This window comes from Phoca vitulina, unplaced genomic scaffold (genome assembly GCF_004348235.1).
Source record: "Phoca vitulina isolate PV1807 unplaced genomic scaffold, GSC_HSeal_1.0 scaffold13, whole genome shotgun sequence".
NCBI classification, from domain to species: Eukaryota; Metazoa; Chordata; class Mammalia; order Carnivora; family Phocidae; genus Phoca; species Phoca vitulina.
The window spans coordinates 17,832,397-17,848,772 of record NW_022589716.1 but is presented as its reverse complement, the minus strand read 5'-3'; the positions used below and the strand labels follow the sequence as shown (position 1 = coordinate 17,848,772).

The window sequence follows — 16,376 nt, the reverse complement described above, 5'->3', positions numbered from 1 at the left end:
TCAAACAAGGTCCGTATATTACGTGACAAATGTCTCTTAAGTCTACTAATCTGGAGAAATCCTATTGCTATTCCCACCTTCAACTTGTCACAGGAACAGGGTCCCTTGTCCTATAGATGGTCCTGCATGTTGGGTTTTTTTTTTTGTTTTTTTTTTTTTGGTATTATTTAACTTGTTCTTCCATCCTTCTTTTTTTGTATACTGGAAGCTATCTCTAGATTTGATTTACTGTAAGTGTTCTTGGCAAGAATGTTTCATCGATGGTGCTCGATGCTTCCTACTGTTTATCAGGAGGCATCCACTGTGTTTGGAACCACTTTTAGTGAGACTAAGATTCATCAGTGGATTTGGCAGGGGACAGCCTGACCGCTCCATTGTAAAGTTCCCCATTAAATTTTCACACAACGATCTCTTCTATTGATTTTTACTACCTAAATCAATTATTTCATTACATGATTACAAAAATCATGATTTTTTGATTCTGTTATTTCTTTTTGTTTATTAACTAGACTTTTTCTATGAAGTACCTTCCCCAATTAGCTAGAACTATTTGGAGCCCACTCTTTCTTTTTCTTTTCTTAGATTTGTCTTAAGCAATTATGTTAGTTAGCTTGATATGCTAGTTATATATTTTTTAATATGCTTGGAATAAGACACATAATTATTAAAATAAAAAGGAAACCACTTATATATAATCCAGTGTCACCCATTGTACTCCTAGTGGCATCCATCCCAGGTTTTGGCAAACATAATTATTCTCCCTGCTTTACAGATGAGGAAACCAAGGCATAGCAAGGCTGAGCAACTTTCCTTGGATAGGCCTTAGACTAGAACCCAGGTGTTTTGACACAGAGTCAGTCTATAACCACCACAATCTAATAGCACTTTTCTGAGTGGCCAAAGTTTTGTATATAAAAAAGGCTGATTTTTGAGGTGGTACCAGGACAATGCTTTTATAATGGCAAGCCTGTGAGAAAGCCCAAAGCTCTCGGAAAATTGATCTGCATTCTCACTTTCAGCTGGTGCTGACTCCGTGACCAATGTGATTTATTGTCCTTACAGGTTTAAATCAATAATCTGAGTATTTTAGAGCCTAGATTGACCTAATAAGCTTCTCAAACTTCCCCAACCTAAGGCTTTGTATATTTTGGATGAAACATTAAAAAAACTTTTTTGGTTTTTTTTTTCTTTGTCATCCTTAATGACTTAAAACATCTCTATAAGACAACAGATAGAAACCATCATTATTGTTTTTAGAAAGGAAAGGCTATTATGCACAAATCAACCTAGTCAAGGCAGAAAGCTGAGTTTTCTTCAGGCAGATACCCCCCCAGCCCCTTGAATCACAAGAGGAACTTTCATCACGCCTTCGTGGAGTCCCTGTAGCACAATCTGAACATTTAGTTGCAAAATTTAGATGCACAGGTTTCGAGGGTTGTCTCTGACCATTTCATTTGATTTGCCTTTCCATGGTAGTGGGATTAAAAGTCACACTGAAGACCTCGGAGGGGTTCCATCTATTGGGATGTACGTGCTAAACATCATCGAGGAGTCACAGGAATGAGATGGAAGAACTACCTGAAGCAAAAGCAGCACCTACCTGGCAAATTTAATTTTTACTGGGACGATATCAAACCACCACTGTGTGACAGTGATCTCTTCCTGGGTAATACTGAGAAAGAAGATAGAAACATACTAGTTATTTTGCATCATTTGTGGGATTTTAAACTCTTATGAGGAATTTAGTCTAATCCCTTCAATTTGCAGATAAGAAAACTCATGCCCAACTAGTTTAAATAATTTATCCCAAGATTAACAACTAATTAGTTGCAGATCTACAATTAGAGCTCAAGTTTCCTCACTGACTTCCTAAGATACTGTATCAATTAAAGCTATTTGATTGTAAGCAACAGAAACTGATTCTAACTTGAGCAGAAGAGTAATATAAATAAGGGTAGATTCTGAGTGGTTTACAAAGTCTTATGTCAATTTTATTACAATTTTTTTGGTGGGAAAGTGAGGAGTAGAAATTGTTAGGTAACAAAAAGTGTATTTTAAATTAAAAAAAATCATAACCATTATGGAGAGAATAAAAAATATATTAATTCAAAAAAGAGATCATGACCTTAGCTGAAACCAAGAGTTGGGTGCTTAACTGACTGCACCACCCAGGCACCCCTATCTTTTTTTTTTAAATGGTTTTGATCCAGTAGGCCATTTCCACCTTTGGCTATTGTGACTAGTGCTGCTATGAACATACATATACATATATCTGTTTGAGTCCCTGCTTTCAGTTCTCTTGGGTACATTCCTAGGAGTGGAATTTCTGGGTCAAATGGTACTTCTGTTTAACTTTTTAAGAAACCATTAAATCATGTTCCACTAAACCATTTTATTTTCCCACCAGCAATGTGTGATAGTTCCAATTTCTCTGCATCCTTGCCATTGTTAGTTATTTTCCATTTAAAAAATTATAGCCATCCTAATTGGTGTGAATCAGTACCTCATTGTGGTTTTGATTTGCATTTCCCTAATGACTAATGATGCTGACATCTTTTTATGTGCTTGTCGGCCGTTTGTATATCTTCTCTGCAGAAATGTGTATTCAAGTCCTTTGATTTTTTGTCTTTTTGTTGTTGAGTTATGAGTTCTTTATATACTCTGAATACTAGTCCCTCATCACATATATGATTAGCCAACATGTTCTCCCATTCTATAGGTTGTCTTTTCACTCTCTTGATAAGGTCCTTTGATGCACAAAAGTTGTTAATTTTGATGAAATCTAATGTATGTATTTTTTTCTTTTGTTGCTCATGCTTTGGTGTCATATATAAGAATCCATTGCCAAATACAATGTTTTCTTCTAAGAGTTTTATGATTTTAGCTCATATTTAGATCATTGGTTCATTTTGAATAAATTTTTATATATGATGTGAGGTAGGAATCTAGTTGTCACAGCACCATTTATTGAGGAGACTTGGCACTCTTGTTGAAAATCAATTGATAGGCATGAATTTTCAGTGTAGATCATGAGACTTCAAAGAGTATCTCCCTTGTGAAATTTGCTTAGAGCCTGGCTATAGCAGAAAGAATGGTGCCAAGCAGCAAACACAGCCTACCACATAGCCCAGCCATTGACCCTTCTTACTGTGAAATTCTGATGTACACATACTTTCTTCTGTTGAAATTCAGCAATAGTGACTTGCAAGAATTTCACGCTTGTGAGTTTGTGAATTTGAGGTAATTATTAAAAGAAAGATCTGGGAGTGGAGTGTAAAAAACAAAGACAAAGTGGAAGGTAGAGTAAGAACAAGAGTCTTACTATTCAGCTTGTCTCCAGGTTCTTTATACATGCTGGAAGCTTCCCTTCTATACCACGCTACCCCACTGAAATATAATGTGAGTCCTATATATAATTTTACATTTTCTACTATCTACATTAAAGAGTAAAAAGAAACAGATAAAATTAATTTTAATAATAGATTTTATTCAAAACATTACTTTTTCACCCTGTAATCAAATACTAAAAATATTGATGAGATATTTTACTTTTTCTCATACTAAGTACTTGAAATCTGTTTTTACACTTACAGCACGTATCAGTTTATGCTGGTGGCTGCTACATTGGACAGTACAGTTCTATACCTGGTATTGTCAGACTTTTTCTATAAAAGACCTAAGAACAAGTATTTTTGGCTTTATAGGCCATGCAGTCTCTCTAGCAATTATTCAACTCTGCTTTTTATATCAAAGGTAGCCATAGGTAATATGTAATCAAAGGAGTGTGGCTGTGTTCCAAGAAAACTCTATTTATAAAAATAGGTAGCAGTCCATTTTGGCTTGTGGGCCATAGTTTCCTGATCCCTATTCTGAGCTGTCCCTGTTAGCCCTGTCTACCACAGAGAGGATCTTCTACCCTCCCCCCACAGTTAATTCCTTAGGCCTATTAGCCCCTTTGCTCATTTCTAGTGTCTTGACGTATCCAGCCTCTAGAAATGGGTTTTCTCTGCTCTCTCTGCATTTGCTGTATCAGAAACGGGGTGAGATGAGGAGGAGTACTTCACATCTTGGGGGTGACTCCTGTAGGTGGATGAGGGAAGCAAAAGTGACTCTCAAGTTCTTCTGCCTCAAGATAGAGAATATGAAAATTACTGTGTGCATATGCCTGTGAAGATTCACCTTCTGCCAGTATGTCTCCTGTTCTGATTTCTCTTGATGGCTCTCCAAATCCTTCCTGTCCACAAATGACCTCTTCAGGTCTCCTCATTCTGGAAGAGGCAGCTGTAAAGAGGTTGAACCTGAAACTGTACCCATCATGTGGACAAGGCGCTGTAGCATGTACACTTCAGTATTTTCAGCACTTGGCACAGTCCTTGCCCATAGGAGATCCTCAACAAGAAAGTCCTCAGTAGGGACATCTGTATTCAATAAACAATGAAATAATAAAGCAGCTCTAGTTCTGGACTCCCATTGCTCAAATTGGCAATAATTTAGTTGCTAAAATTTCCTCTTATATTCTGTAGCTTAAAAATGTTATGCCCGGATGCATAAAAATGATGCTCCTTGATTTACTCACTTGCCATGAGCATCTGAGCCATTAGTTCCCAATGACCTGGCATGCCTTGATTTATTGTTCATTTGATTTAATTTACTGAAGGTGACCTTACTCTGTTTTTCTGCTAGAATTCTGGCTGGATCGTGGTTGATGGTGGTCCACAGGGAATAAATCACAGGCGATGGCTCTCGGTCATATTAGGACTGCCTCTTCAATATAACTTTGATGTGGTGAACACAGGCCTTGAGGCTGATAATGGCATTTTGTAGACAGGCCATAGTGACCTCTAGTTCTTAGAAATGTAGTTGGATTACCTGCAAGATAATAACATTTTCAGTTGTGGGTAGAATGTGTCACTGTTTCTGGAAATGCTGGAAAAACCAACTTAAAGAAACCCCATACCTTGATTTCCAAAGCTTTAGCATTTATCTGGGGTGGGGGGTTAGGTTAAGAAAAAAAGTTTGGAACTATTAAACAGATTTCTACATCTTCAAGAAATACATGTAAATTAGTTAACAACACAATCAACAAGTTTTGAGAATGAGACACTTAGACCGAGTTCCACCTTTCAGGCACTTGGACGACTAATTTGCATTCTTCAGGATTTGCTAAAAGAGTTTATAACAAGTGTGGCTCTAGATTCTGGGTGGTAACCTGTAAGACCTTATGACTGCGTATTAATGGCGCCTTTGGAAAGGTGTGTGAATTTTATACTGATAAATTTTAATGACTTCTGTATGTGTATCGTTAACAAGTTTCTGGTGGTTACCCAAACTTGTGAACAATGCCTTTTTGCCAGTGCAGATAGTGTCCTTCTTCACCTGAATGTGACCTTAAATTAAAACAAATAACTTTTGCTTATTGTCATTTTCTGCTGAACTAGAATAACCTTGAGATGGTGTTAAAGCATGTCTTTCCTGGACTCAAAACCTTGCAAGGGCTCCTCATTTAACTCCAGACAAAAGCCTAAATCCTTTCCAGTAAAAAAGGAGGCCCTTCCCTGTAAGGATCCTTATCCCTCTGATCTCTTACCCTGTTACTTACCCTCCCCTCCCATAGCCATAGGAGTTTCCTTGTTGTTCCTCAAATGCACTTGCCATAGGACCTTTGGACAAGCTTCTCCCTTTGTCTGGAATACTCTCCCTGCTGGCTAACAGCCCACTTCTTCTTTAATTTAACCTTTTTCATGAAGCCCACTAGACCCACCATAGTTAAAGTTCCAGCTGTTCTTTTAGTTCCAACATACGCTTTAATTTAATCACTTACTTTGTTTATTGTGTATCATCTGTCTCCATCCATCTAAGCTTCCTGAGTAAAAGACTTACTGTCTTCTTTCTTCAATGATGTGTCCCAAGTGTGTCAGCTCCATCTATTAGAAGTTTCTGTGATGATGCAAATGCATATGGTAGACACTAGTCACATATGCTAATGGAGCAATTAAAATGTGATTGGTGCACATGAACCCCCCCAATTTTAATTTGATTTAATTTTAATTAATTGAAATATAAACCACCACATGTGGCTACTGGGTACTTATCATACTGGACAGTATAGATTTTGAAAGTTTATGTAGTGAATGAATGAATGTTTAGGTCTTTAGATCAGTGCTTCTTTTTTTTTTTTTTAAGATTTTATTTATAAATAATCTCTACACCCAGTGTGGGGCTTGAACCCCTCAAGATCAAGAGTTGCACGCTCCACTGACTGAGCCAGCCAGGTGTGCCCCTCTAGATCAGTGGTTCTTAAGCTTCAATATGTAAAGGATTCCTGAATTTCTGGGAATCTTGTTAAAAATGCAGATTCTGATTTAGGAGATCTAGGGTGGGGCCCAAGATTTTTTGTTTCTAATAATACATCTCCCTACACTTTTAAGTTGCAAGACTTAGAGAACTAATACTGTCATGCTTTTAGTTTGTGTGTTTACTGAGATGAGCGAGGTGCTTCTTCATTTCCTGGACAAGAGACATTACTAAAAATTACCTCTGAGACCAAAATAACAGCCTACATATCCAAAAGACTACAAAAAGAGAACAATTTATTCCCTTATCCGTGATAAGAATATGATTTTCCTTGTCCCGTTTCTAATTTGGTTAAATTCAGTTGTGGTTAATTTAGAAAATTTTTTTCTTCAATTTCGGTCGCTTTTATGCCAGTCTATAGCTGCCTAATATGCACACTTGACTTGCAATCTATTTTCCCAGGTCACTGAAGATGTGTGCTAGTTACCCTTTACAAAGAATTCTCGAATTGTACTGGACTGCGCAGTTCTGCATCCTTCTATTATCTGAGATAGCTGGCTAAATCAAACTCTCACAGTAAAAAAAATCTCATCAATCTTTTCCATTGTTATAATCACATTGTTCATCTGCAGAATAAACATCACCCAGTTATTCCCTGAGGAAGGAGTTTAAATCTTGTTCATATACCTTACATTGCCACAAATCTGTGGTCGTTCTTCTTAATTATGTATTCTTTTCCAGGTGGATTTTTGTCACAGCAGTAAATCTTGGTGCAGATCAATTTTAGGTGTTGTTAGTATTTAACAACAATTAAGGTACTGATGAATATATGTAATATCGCCTGATTTATCATTCCCTTATAGGCTCTTCACAAATATATCTGAGGCACAATTTACAGTACCTGTCAGGAGAAAAAGGGTAAGATCATCTTAAAAAGTCAGCTTTGCTTTTCTCGAAAGAGGATGAAGAAGAGGTGTGCATTTGAGCTCTTCCAGCAGAAACCCTAGGCTAGTCTTCCAGTCTTACCTGCTGGGGCTGTGTCTGGCCTGGGCCTGCGTGAATGTTCAGGCATCTCAGGGCTACTAACTGGCCCCCAACACATCCTCTGTGTTTTTGGCTTATTCTCTTCACGCTTCTTGGAATGCCCTCTACCCAATTCCTGCACTCTCCCTACAACAGGACCACCTAAAGACAACCTTTTCGACACTCAAGGCTGACAACAACAATGATTGCAATGGCGGGTAACATTTGTTGACCAGAGCACCTGGGTGGCTCAGTCGGTTAAGTATCTGCCTTCAGCTCAGCTCAGGTCATGATCTCAGCATCCTGGGATCAAGTCCTGCATCGGGCTCCCTGCTCAGCGGGGAGTCGGCTTCTCCCTCTACCCCTCTCCCTGCTTGTGATCTCTCTCTCTCTCTCTCATATGCTCTATCTCTCTATCTCTCAAATAAATAAATAAAATCTTTAAAAAAAAATTTGTTGAGCACTTTTGTGTACCGGACACTGTGCTAAGCACTTTATGTATATTGTCTCATTTGATCCTTACTGCAATGCTCTGAGCCAGGAGTTACTATCTTCTGCACCAAGATGAAGAAATAGAGATTTAGAGAAGCCAAGTAACTTGCCCGAGTTCACGTGGTTAGTGAGTGGGGGAGCCTGGGTTTGAGCCCAGGCTGTCTGATTCTAAAATCCTTCTTCCCATCTCTTAACGCTGCTGTACTGCCCAGACTTCTCTTTCTCCTCCCTGGGAGTTTCCTCCTTTCTCTTGATTGCTTTGAGGCAAATGACATTGGTGTCATTCATTAACGGGGACCTGGGAATCCTAATTCATGACTCTCCCCCAGTCTTCTCCTAGCACTTTGTACCCACTAGTGCCATTCCCCTCGTGTTACACGTTTATGTGGTGGTTCTCCCTGCTCAGCTGTCTTGGATGTAGTTTACTTATCTTTGTATCCCAAGTGTTTTCATGAATTGCAGAAAGCTCTCTTGACTTTCCCTAATTTCTATATAGTAAATTTTCCATAATAATGGCAGAACTTGTAGCCATGTGCTGACTTCATAATCATGTAGAGGGGAATGTTCACTCCATGTACCATATTTAAATATAATAATCCAATTGGGTAGACCCAACTGAAGCAAAAACCTTTTACAGCCTAACTTCAGTGCTTTGAAGATGAGCCTGGGGGCTCTGCTGAGAGCTTTTAGGTTCCTTGTAGTTTAAAGCAATGGTCAGTCTGGTGGTGTGCTGATAAATGTTTAAGTTCTCTCTCTCCAGGAAAGAAATGTGTGTGTGTTTGTGTGTGTGCACGCACACATGTGTGTGTTTATTATCAATTTTACTGCATAAAAGATGTCGAGCCTATAATTTATAAATAATAAAATAATCACTACTCTTCATTGCAAATTCCAGATTGCCAATCAATTATCATACAAAACTTCTGTTGATTTTGTCAAACTCTTATATCCATAGCCAGTCTGGGTTTGCAATTGATGAACAAGTGCCATTCTGTCATAAATACTATATAATAGTTTTAAATACTGGAAGAATATGTCATTAATTTTATTCTGCTCAGAATATAACCACTACAGATGTGGCCCACTTTAAATTTAATCTGCATGTTCTTTATCACTCTCAAATCAACAAAAGAATATCAAGCTGTGATTTGTGGCATTTGCCTGTTTGGCTGATATCAAGCTACCAATGTGACTTTACTGAAAGTGAATTGGGAAGGGATGCACGGCAGCACTCCATTAGCCAGCATCTCTACCATACAGATACAACAGATGCAGATAACCTTAAAGAGTACAGATAATAGGGGCACCTGGGTGGCTCAGTTGTTAAGCATCTGCCTTCGTCTCAGGTCATGATCCTAGGGTCCTGGGATCAAGCCCCACATCGGGCTCCCTGCTCAGTGGGAAGGCTGCTTCTCCTTCTCCCACTCCCCCTGCTGTGTTCCCTCTCTCGCTGTGTCTCTCTCTGTCAAATAAATAAATAAACAAAAATCTTAAAAAAAAAGAGTACAGATAATAGTAAAACAGTTAGGAAGGGATGAGCTTTGTGTATTTATTATCTTTAAAAATATTTTTATTTAGGGACACCTGACTGGCTCAGTCAGAAGAGCATGTGACTCCTGATTTCAGGGTTGTGAGTTTGAGCCCCATGTTGGATGCAGAGATTCCTTAAAAATAAAATCTTAAAAAAATACAAATTTATTTAATTATAAGTTTTATATTATAATTTACATAGTTGTAGAACCTAATGTTAATAATGGCTGTGTTTAACAACTAGCTTGCAAAATTCCTGAAGTTGAACAATAGGCTCCTGGATCAGTCTGTTGCCTGGCAGACTGGAAAGACCCTGGGCCCTGAGGCCTCCATCCAGCCCATTCCAAAGATGTCACCAGAGGCTCTTGGTCTTGTCATGAGAAAGAACTCGAGGACAGACACAATACAGCGGATGAGCAGACAAGCAGGAAAGTTTATTAAAGTGGAAGTACACTCTTGAGAGAGAGCAAGAGAGAGCCAGCAAGAGAGCTGTGCACACTGGAGTTTGGGTTTGTATCTTTTATTGACAGTTGTTGACAAGGGGGTAGAATATTCATTACTTGGGGCGGGGATTTCTTGGAAGCCAGGTTTTGTGCTTTTTCTTCCTTATTTGGCCAGGGGTTTCCAGCCTTCTTTGTCCACCATCTTGGGCCTGTCTGGTTTAATCCTGTGTCTTGGGGTTTTGTTTTGGAGTGCTGCCAGGACAAGCTTCTGACTTTAGTTGGCCGTGACTTCCTCTTTGCCAGCATCCTGTTATAGGACCTAACTTGCTGCAACTAACAAGTCCAACTCAAAAGTGATGTTTGGTTATCAGATGTGGGTGTGGGGAGGATGAGGCTTGAATTCCAGCCCTGCCTTTTACTCTCAGTTTATAGAGTACTTACTGCTTGTTAAAGCACATTGTAAGTTATAAACTATTTTATAAGTCTTAAGATTTCCCAGATTGGTATAATGCTAAGTGAAATAAGTCAGTCAGAGAAAGACAAATATCATGTGATCTCACTCATATGTGGAATTTAAGAAACAAAACAAACAAAAGAGAAAAAAGGAGACAAATGGAAAAAAATCCAAACACAGGCTCTTAAATACAGAAAACAAACTGGTGGCTCCCAGAGGGGAGTTGGGTGGAGGGATGGGTGAAATAGGTGATGGGGATGAAGAGTACATTTATCATGATGAGCACAGAGCAATGTATAGAACTGTAGAATCTTTATATTGCACATCTGAAACAAATAAAACACTATATGTTAATTATACTTCAATAAAAAAAAAAGATTTTCCAGATCAAGCCAGACAGATGAAAATAAAGTACAGCTGACGCTGTTGGGTCTCCTCTTTAAGTCAGGTCCTGTGCTAAGAACTTCACATGCATTATCTTGCCTGGACTTCTTACTCCTAAGAAATACTACCACTGCTCTCATCTAAAGAAGGGAAAACAAGGGCTTAGCAAGAATCAGCAGGGCCCTGGTCAATACTGGTGGTGGGACTCAGAGCCATGCCCCGGAAACACTCATGGCTTCTGCTAAGGAAAGGACAGATGAGAGGAACAGTACAAAGAAGGCTCTTTTTTAATCATCTTTCTCTTTTCTCCTCCTCCATTCTTCTTCTTGATGTGGGTATGGTGGTGAGAGAATTTCCTTTTCTTCCCCCTGAGTGTAAAATCACACTATGCTTGTTGTAGAACAACAGAAAATTAATGGAAGCATAGAGGTAGGAAAAAAATGACTTGATTTTATCACCCGGAGGCAACCAAGATTTTAACTTTTAGAAGTATGTGTCAATAAAATTTGGGTCCGTAATATACAAAATATAAATAATAAGGGTGCCTGGATGGCTCACTTGGTTAAGTGTCTGACTCTTGGTTTCTGCTCAGGTCATGATCTTATGGGTCATGAAATTGAGCCCTGCATGGGGCTTCGCGCTCAGCAGGGAGTCTGCTTGAAGATTCCCTTTGCCCCTCCCCTGACTCAGCTTTCTCTATGAAATAAATAAATCTTTAAAAAATGTAAATAATATATAATACAGTAAATATCAACGTATGCTTTTATTTATTGAACAGTTACTTAACTTTCTGTTGTTACTTCCTGAGTTTGCAAAGAATAATCCTTTTCAGAGCTGCAGTCCTTGACTATTTGGAAAGTAAAACTTAGGGGCTGGAACTACAGAAACAGAAGCTGCATATACTTACCATGTCTTTTCCTATTTATTGCAATATTTTCCCACCGAAGATAGCCTCCAGATATATTAGCTAGCAGCATATGAGTAGTTTGAGCTTAACTTCTGTTTATTACTTTTTTCCATCTCCTGGGAGACAAAAAGTAGGAGAGTCAACATTTGGACGATCCATACATTCACTATGTATTTCCTGCATAATTTCATATTTGATCTAATATTGAGAATACTTGCTATTATTTCCATGCCTGATCTGTAAATCTGAATTCTTCTGAATTCTGTTTGTTAGTGCCTTGCGGACAAGAAAGAAAGGAAAGATTTCCATATCAGAAGTGCTTATCAGTTCAAAAGGGAAAACCAACCCAAAATTCATAGCAGGGTTCAGGCTAGATTTTCACACATCTAAACGGTAGAGACATTGCCCATGAAGAACAAAATCATATGGAGTGACATTTGGTCACTGACCTAACTAAGGGTACTTCTGGGGCCTTTAATCTACTGTGGCAACAATCATATTTGACCACAGTCAGTGAAACATTTCCCCTTTTACATTCAGTTATGTGACCAGTGAAATCATTTAATAAGCTCGGTCCTGGAGCTCACGATATATAGGTCCTATGTGGTTTGTCCTAATAAATCCTTATCCCCGTCTTGATCTTCAGATGTCTAACAGGCCATATTCTGTGAAAGAAATGTTTTTAGATTTTGCACATAAGATTATGTTGGTTATTTTCTTGTTTAAAGTGACCAAGCTCTATAGAGTTGGAAAAATAATGTTTGATTGGGAAATAGGGGGTAGAAAGAACGTGAAGAAGGGGTATTTTATATTGACCATTGCTAAAACATAATGTTTATAGCTTTTATGACCATTGTCTTGAAAACAGTGGCATACAGGACAGTTAGGGCTCAAAGAAGAAGAGCTGTCTTTTTGCACATTAATCCGAGTTGCTCTGTAAAGATTGCTTCCTGAGAAACTGTAGTGGTTACTAACAGAAGCAATGGTCTAGTGTATTTATTTTATAGCATTTTGTTAATAGCAATGATCACATTTTGTTTTAAAGATAAATTTTTAAAATCATAAAATTTGTTCTCTTTTGAAATGTTTTGATAATTTGATTTAAATTATGGTTTTGTTACAGTATATATTCAGTCATCATTGGTAGAATATTCCAGCATTATATGTTTAGTGATAACAAGCTTCTTGATGGTCTGTTTTTCTTTCTTTATCCATACTTTGTTCCACACGTGTAACCACAAACCCATAATTATATAGATTTTTTTTCCTTAAAAAGAAAAAGAAAAGCCAGACAGAAGCTCTTCCTGCCGGAAATAAAACTCAGCCTTACCAGAGAATTTAAAGCTTAGTAGAAGTCTTAGCTGGGCCCCTTTAGAGACCTCAGTGTATCCGTTTTCTACTGTTGAGTGGAAGAAAGTATTTAGAGTTTGCTTCTCTATTGTTTGATTAGGTTTTGTTTTAGGGAGAACAGGGTTGAACTTCATATAAAAAAGGTATTAGTATTATATCTATTAGTATTATATCTATTTTTGTAAAAGTGAGTCCTTCAGAGTTTAGTTTTTCTCCCTCCTTTTTCCTCCTCAGAAACAGATTTATAAGACTGACTCTGTGTGGGTCATGTGCAAAGACACTTCGATGACAAGGATAAAACCCCTCATGTGCCACAGTATCTCTTATGTTCTGTTTGCATCATAAATTTCATTTTATAATATATGTCATATTATCCCATCCCCCCCAATTTATGATTGGCTTTTATAAGACTGTCCAAGATGAAAATCCTATGAATAAATGAAGATGTTATCTTAGACGTTCCTTTTACTCTGGTGCCTGGGGACTAGGCAGCCGGAGAATGGAACAAGAGATGACAGCTTTTGTCAGAGAGTTCTGAATAGGAATGTGAGAGACGTTCCTGGCAGCCAGCTCCTGGACAACATTTAAAGCTATAGAGAGAAGAATCTCCTTTTGCACCAGGGCCCCAAAGTATAAAGAGCGCTCAATGTGCTGCATGACATCATACTATCCAGAATATGAGTGTGAGAGAACATACAAGACACTAAATTTCTGGAATCTCATTAGATCCTGTTAAAACAGCAGTTTCTGTTCCCACACACAGTCATCTATTAGACTTCCTAGTCAATATGTTGAAGAGACTCAAAATATACTTATTGATTGGTCTTAACTTTCAGAATGTACCATTGGCTCTCTCATTCTTTCCTCCCTCCCACCTTCCACATGCCCCTACCACATATCAAAGGAATAAAAAAAAAAAAAAAAGAAAGAAAACCATTTTATTTTGGGGACTTACTAAAATCGTTTTAAATCCAACAAATAAAAGTTCTTTATAAGCAATCTCAACCGTTTGAACTAATCTCCAATATATCTTATACCTATTGCATATTCTAGACAAACAATACACATATAGCTAATTATGAAGTAGATATGGGTGCATTGTAGCTTATAGATCAGATGTTTCATAGATTAAAAAATAAGTGCATAGATCCCTTCCAATGCAGTTTCCTCCTATGGAAGGCCAGGATGGCCTAATTTTTCTGCTAGGTAAAAACAGGAAAACCAAACTTCAAATCAGAAATTGTCATTTAATGTAATTGTTCATGCTTTATTCCATTACAGTGAGGATGACTGCTGGTCTAATTTAGAATCTTAGTGCCACTCTGTCCAGTTTATTGTCTTTAAGGTTTATCAGCTGTGCGATGGAGCTAAACCATTTGTGTTTTACTGAAGACAGACACATTGAAGGAGAATGAGAACCCCGGGGACAGTGGAAGTAGTTACGACAGAGGTTTCAGTGTGAACAAGTATTTGTCCTGTGTGTGAGACAGATATTCACCACCCCCCCCCCCGCCTGCCCTGTGCCAAAAGAGAAGTATAAATAGGTGATTAAACTAGACACGCTGTGATGTATAATTTATTTTCAGTGTTGCCAATTTGGTTTAGTAGCAAAGGGAAGAATAGCAGAAAGATTATTTTACCTTATCTCAGTGGCCTTAATAATCTTTGCTTGGGGGCACCTGGGTGGCTCAGATGGTTAAGCGTCTGCCTTCGGCTCAGGTCATGATCTCAGGGTCCTGGGATCAAGTCCCGTGTCAGGCTCCCTGCTCAGCAGGAAGTCTGCTTCTCCCTCTCCCTCTGCTTATGCTCTGTCTCTGTCTCTCTATCTCAAATAAATAAATAAAATCTTTATTAAAAAAATCTTTGCTTTGGGGGCGCCTGGGTGGCTCAGTCGTTAAGCGTCTGCCTTCGGCTCAGGTCATGATCCCAGGGTCCTGGGATCGAGCCCCGCATCGGGCTCCCTGCTCGGCGGGAAGCCTGCTTCTCCCTCCCACTCCCCCTGCTTGTGTTCCCTCTCTCGCTGTGTCTCTCTGTCAAATAAAAAAAAAAAAAAAAAAAAAAATCTTTGCTTTGGACTCTCATTGGTGGAATGATATATCATGTTGGTGGACTGTTCCTTATGGATATCTGACTGACAATCTTGTGGGCCTGAGGGAGGTTTGTTTCACAGTTAAATCTCCTTGGTCTTTAAACTTAGGAAAATCAGAATTAAATTAGCTATTTGGAGAAATGAAAAACTGGACATTTACTTTTCCTTCAAACTAATGTAAGTGGTAAATGTATATGGCATTTAAATTCCTTAACAGCAAGTTAGTTTGCCATTTGCTCATAAATAAAGGTTCTAGAACTTTCCTGCGTCTTTTCTAAATTGGAAACAAAACAAAACAAAATCCAAAGCTTTATTTTTTCATGGTCGGGCACATATGTCATAGAGCTGTATTGATGATGGCCTCTTTTGGAGTCAGAGAAATATGTATTAGAGTCCTTTTTCCATCACTGACTAGCTGGTTGACTATTGGAAAATTATTACCCTTTCTCAACCTCAGTTTCACAGTCTGTAACATAAAGATGATGAAAGTACTTACCTGAAGGATTGTTACAAAGATGAAATTGGATAATGTGTATATGTACTGCCTGCCGCATAGTAAGTGTTCAATATATAATTATTGTTATTTTTAGGATCGTCTTAGAGCTCAAGTCCTATTGCTGAATTCCAATAGGGCTGTTGCTATTTTTTCCCTGCCCCCCCCATCTTCTTTTTTCCTTTTTGGTCAACTGCCCAAATTTGAAATGTATTTTGTTACTGTCCCTCCCAGTATTTTGTGGCAATTCTTTTTTGTTCAGCCACTTCTGTATGAGGCAGGCATTCCTTTTCAGTATCAGCTGATTATTTCTTGTGATTCTGAGAGATATTACAGGTTAAATCAATGCCTTTATTGAAAAAGATAATGTTCTTCCATTACAAAATTCCTCACAATGTTATTTCAGCAAATCATTCATTCACCCATTCATTCATTCATTCATTCATTTCCTAAGCATCTGGGGAGTGTATTAGATACCAAAATGACAACTTTGAAGGAATCCTGGACCCTGTCTTGAGGGAGTCTAATGTGAGCTCAGATATGTCCCTAATCATGGCTGATAGGAGTACAAGTTGTCTGAATGATACACCTGATTCATACAAAGGGAACAAACAAGACTGTCATGGGAAATACAGCCTAAGATTTTCAAAATTTATGTTGCCAGCCTTCATCATTCTTGAATGTATCTAGAAGTTCCCTTAACAATCTCCATAACTGTTTTTATCAGCCCATCTTCTAATTAAACTTGTTTCCCTTCTACGAACATTCAGAATAATTAAAGCACACATGCACATTATTATTTTCAGTGTTTGCATTACTTGTATGCAATAGGATTGTGTTTGTAATATTTTACCCTTTCACCTGTGCAGGTCAGCTTTTGTGGGAAAACCCGGCATCTATATCCTTGTAATTTGCTT

At 38.2% G+C, this 16,376-nt stretch overlaps 1 protein-coding gene across 1 annotated transcript in view; it reads left to right on the top strand.

Annotated features, from left to right (window-relative positions):
- Positions 1-16,376, top strand: part of FHIT (fragile histidine triad diadenosine triphosphatase) — a 1,435,811-nt gene that overhangs the window by 176,984 nt on the left and 1,242,451 nt on the right. The gene's annotated exons all lie outside the window — the stretch shown is intronic.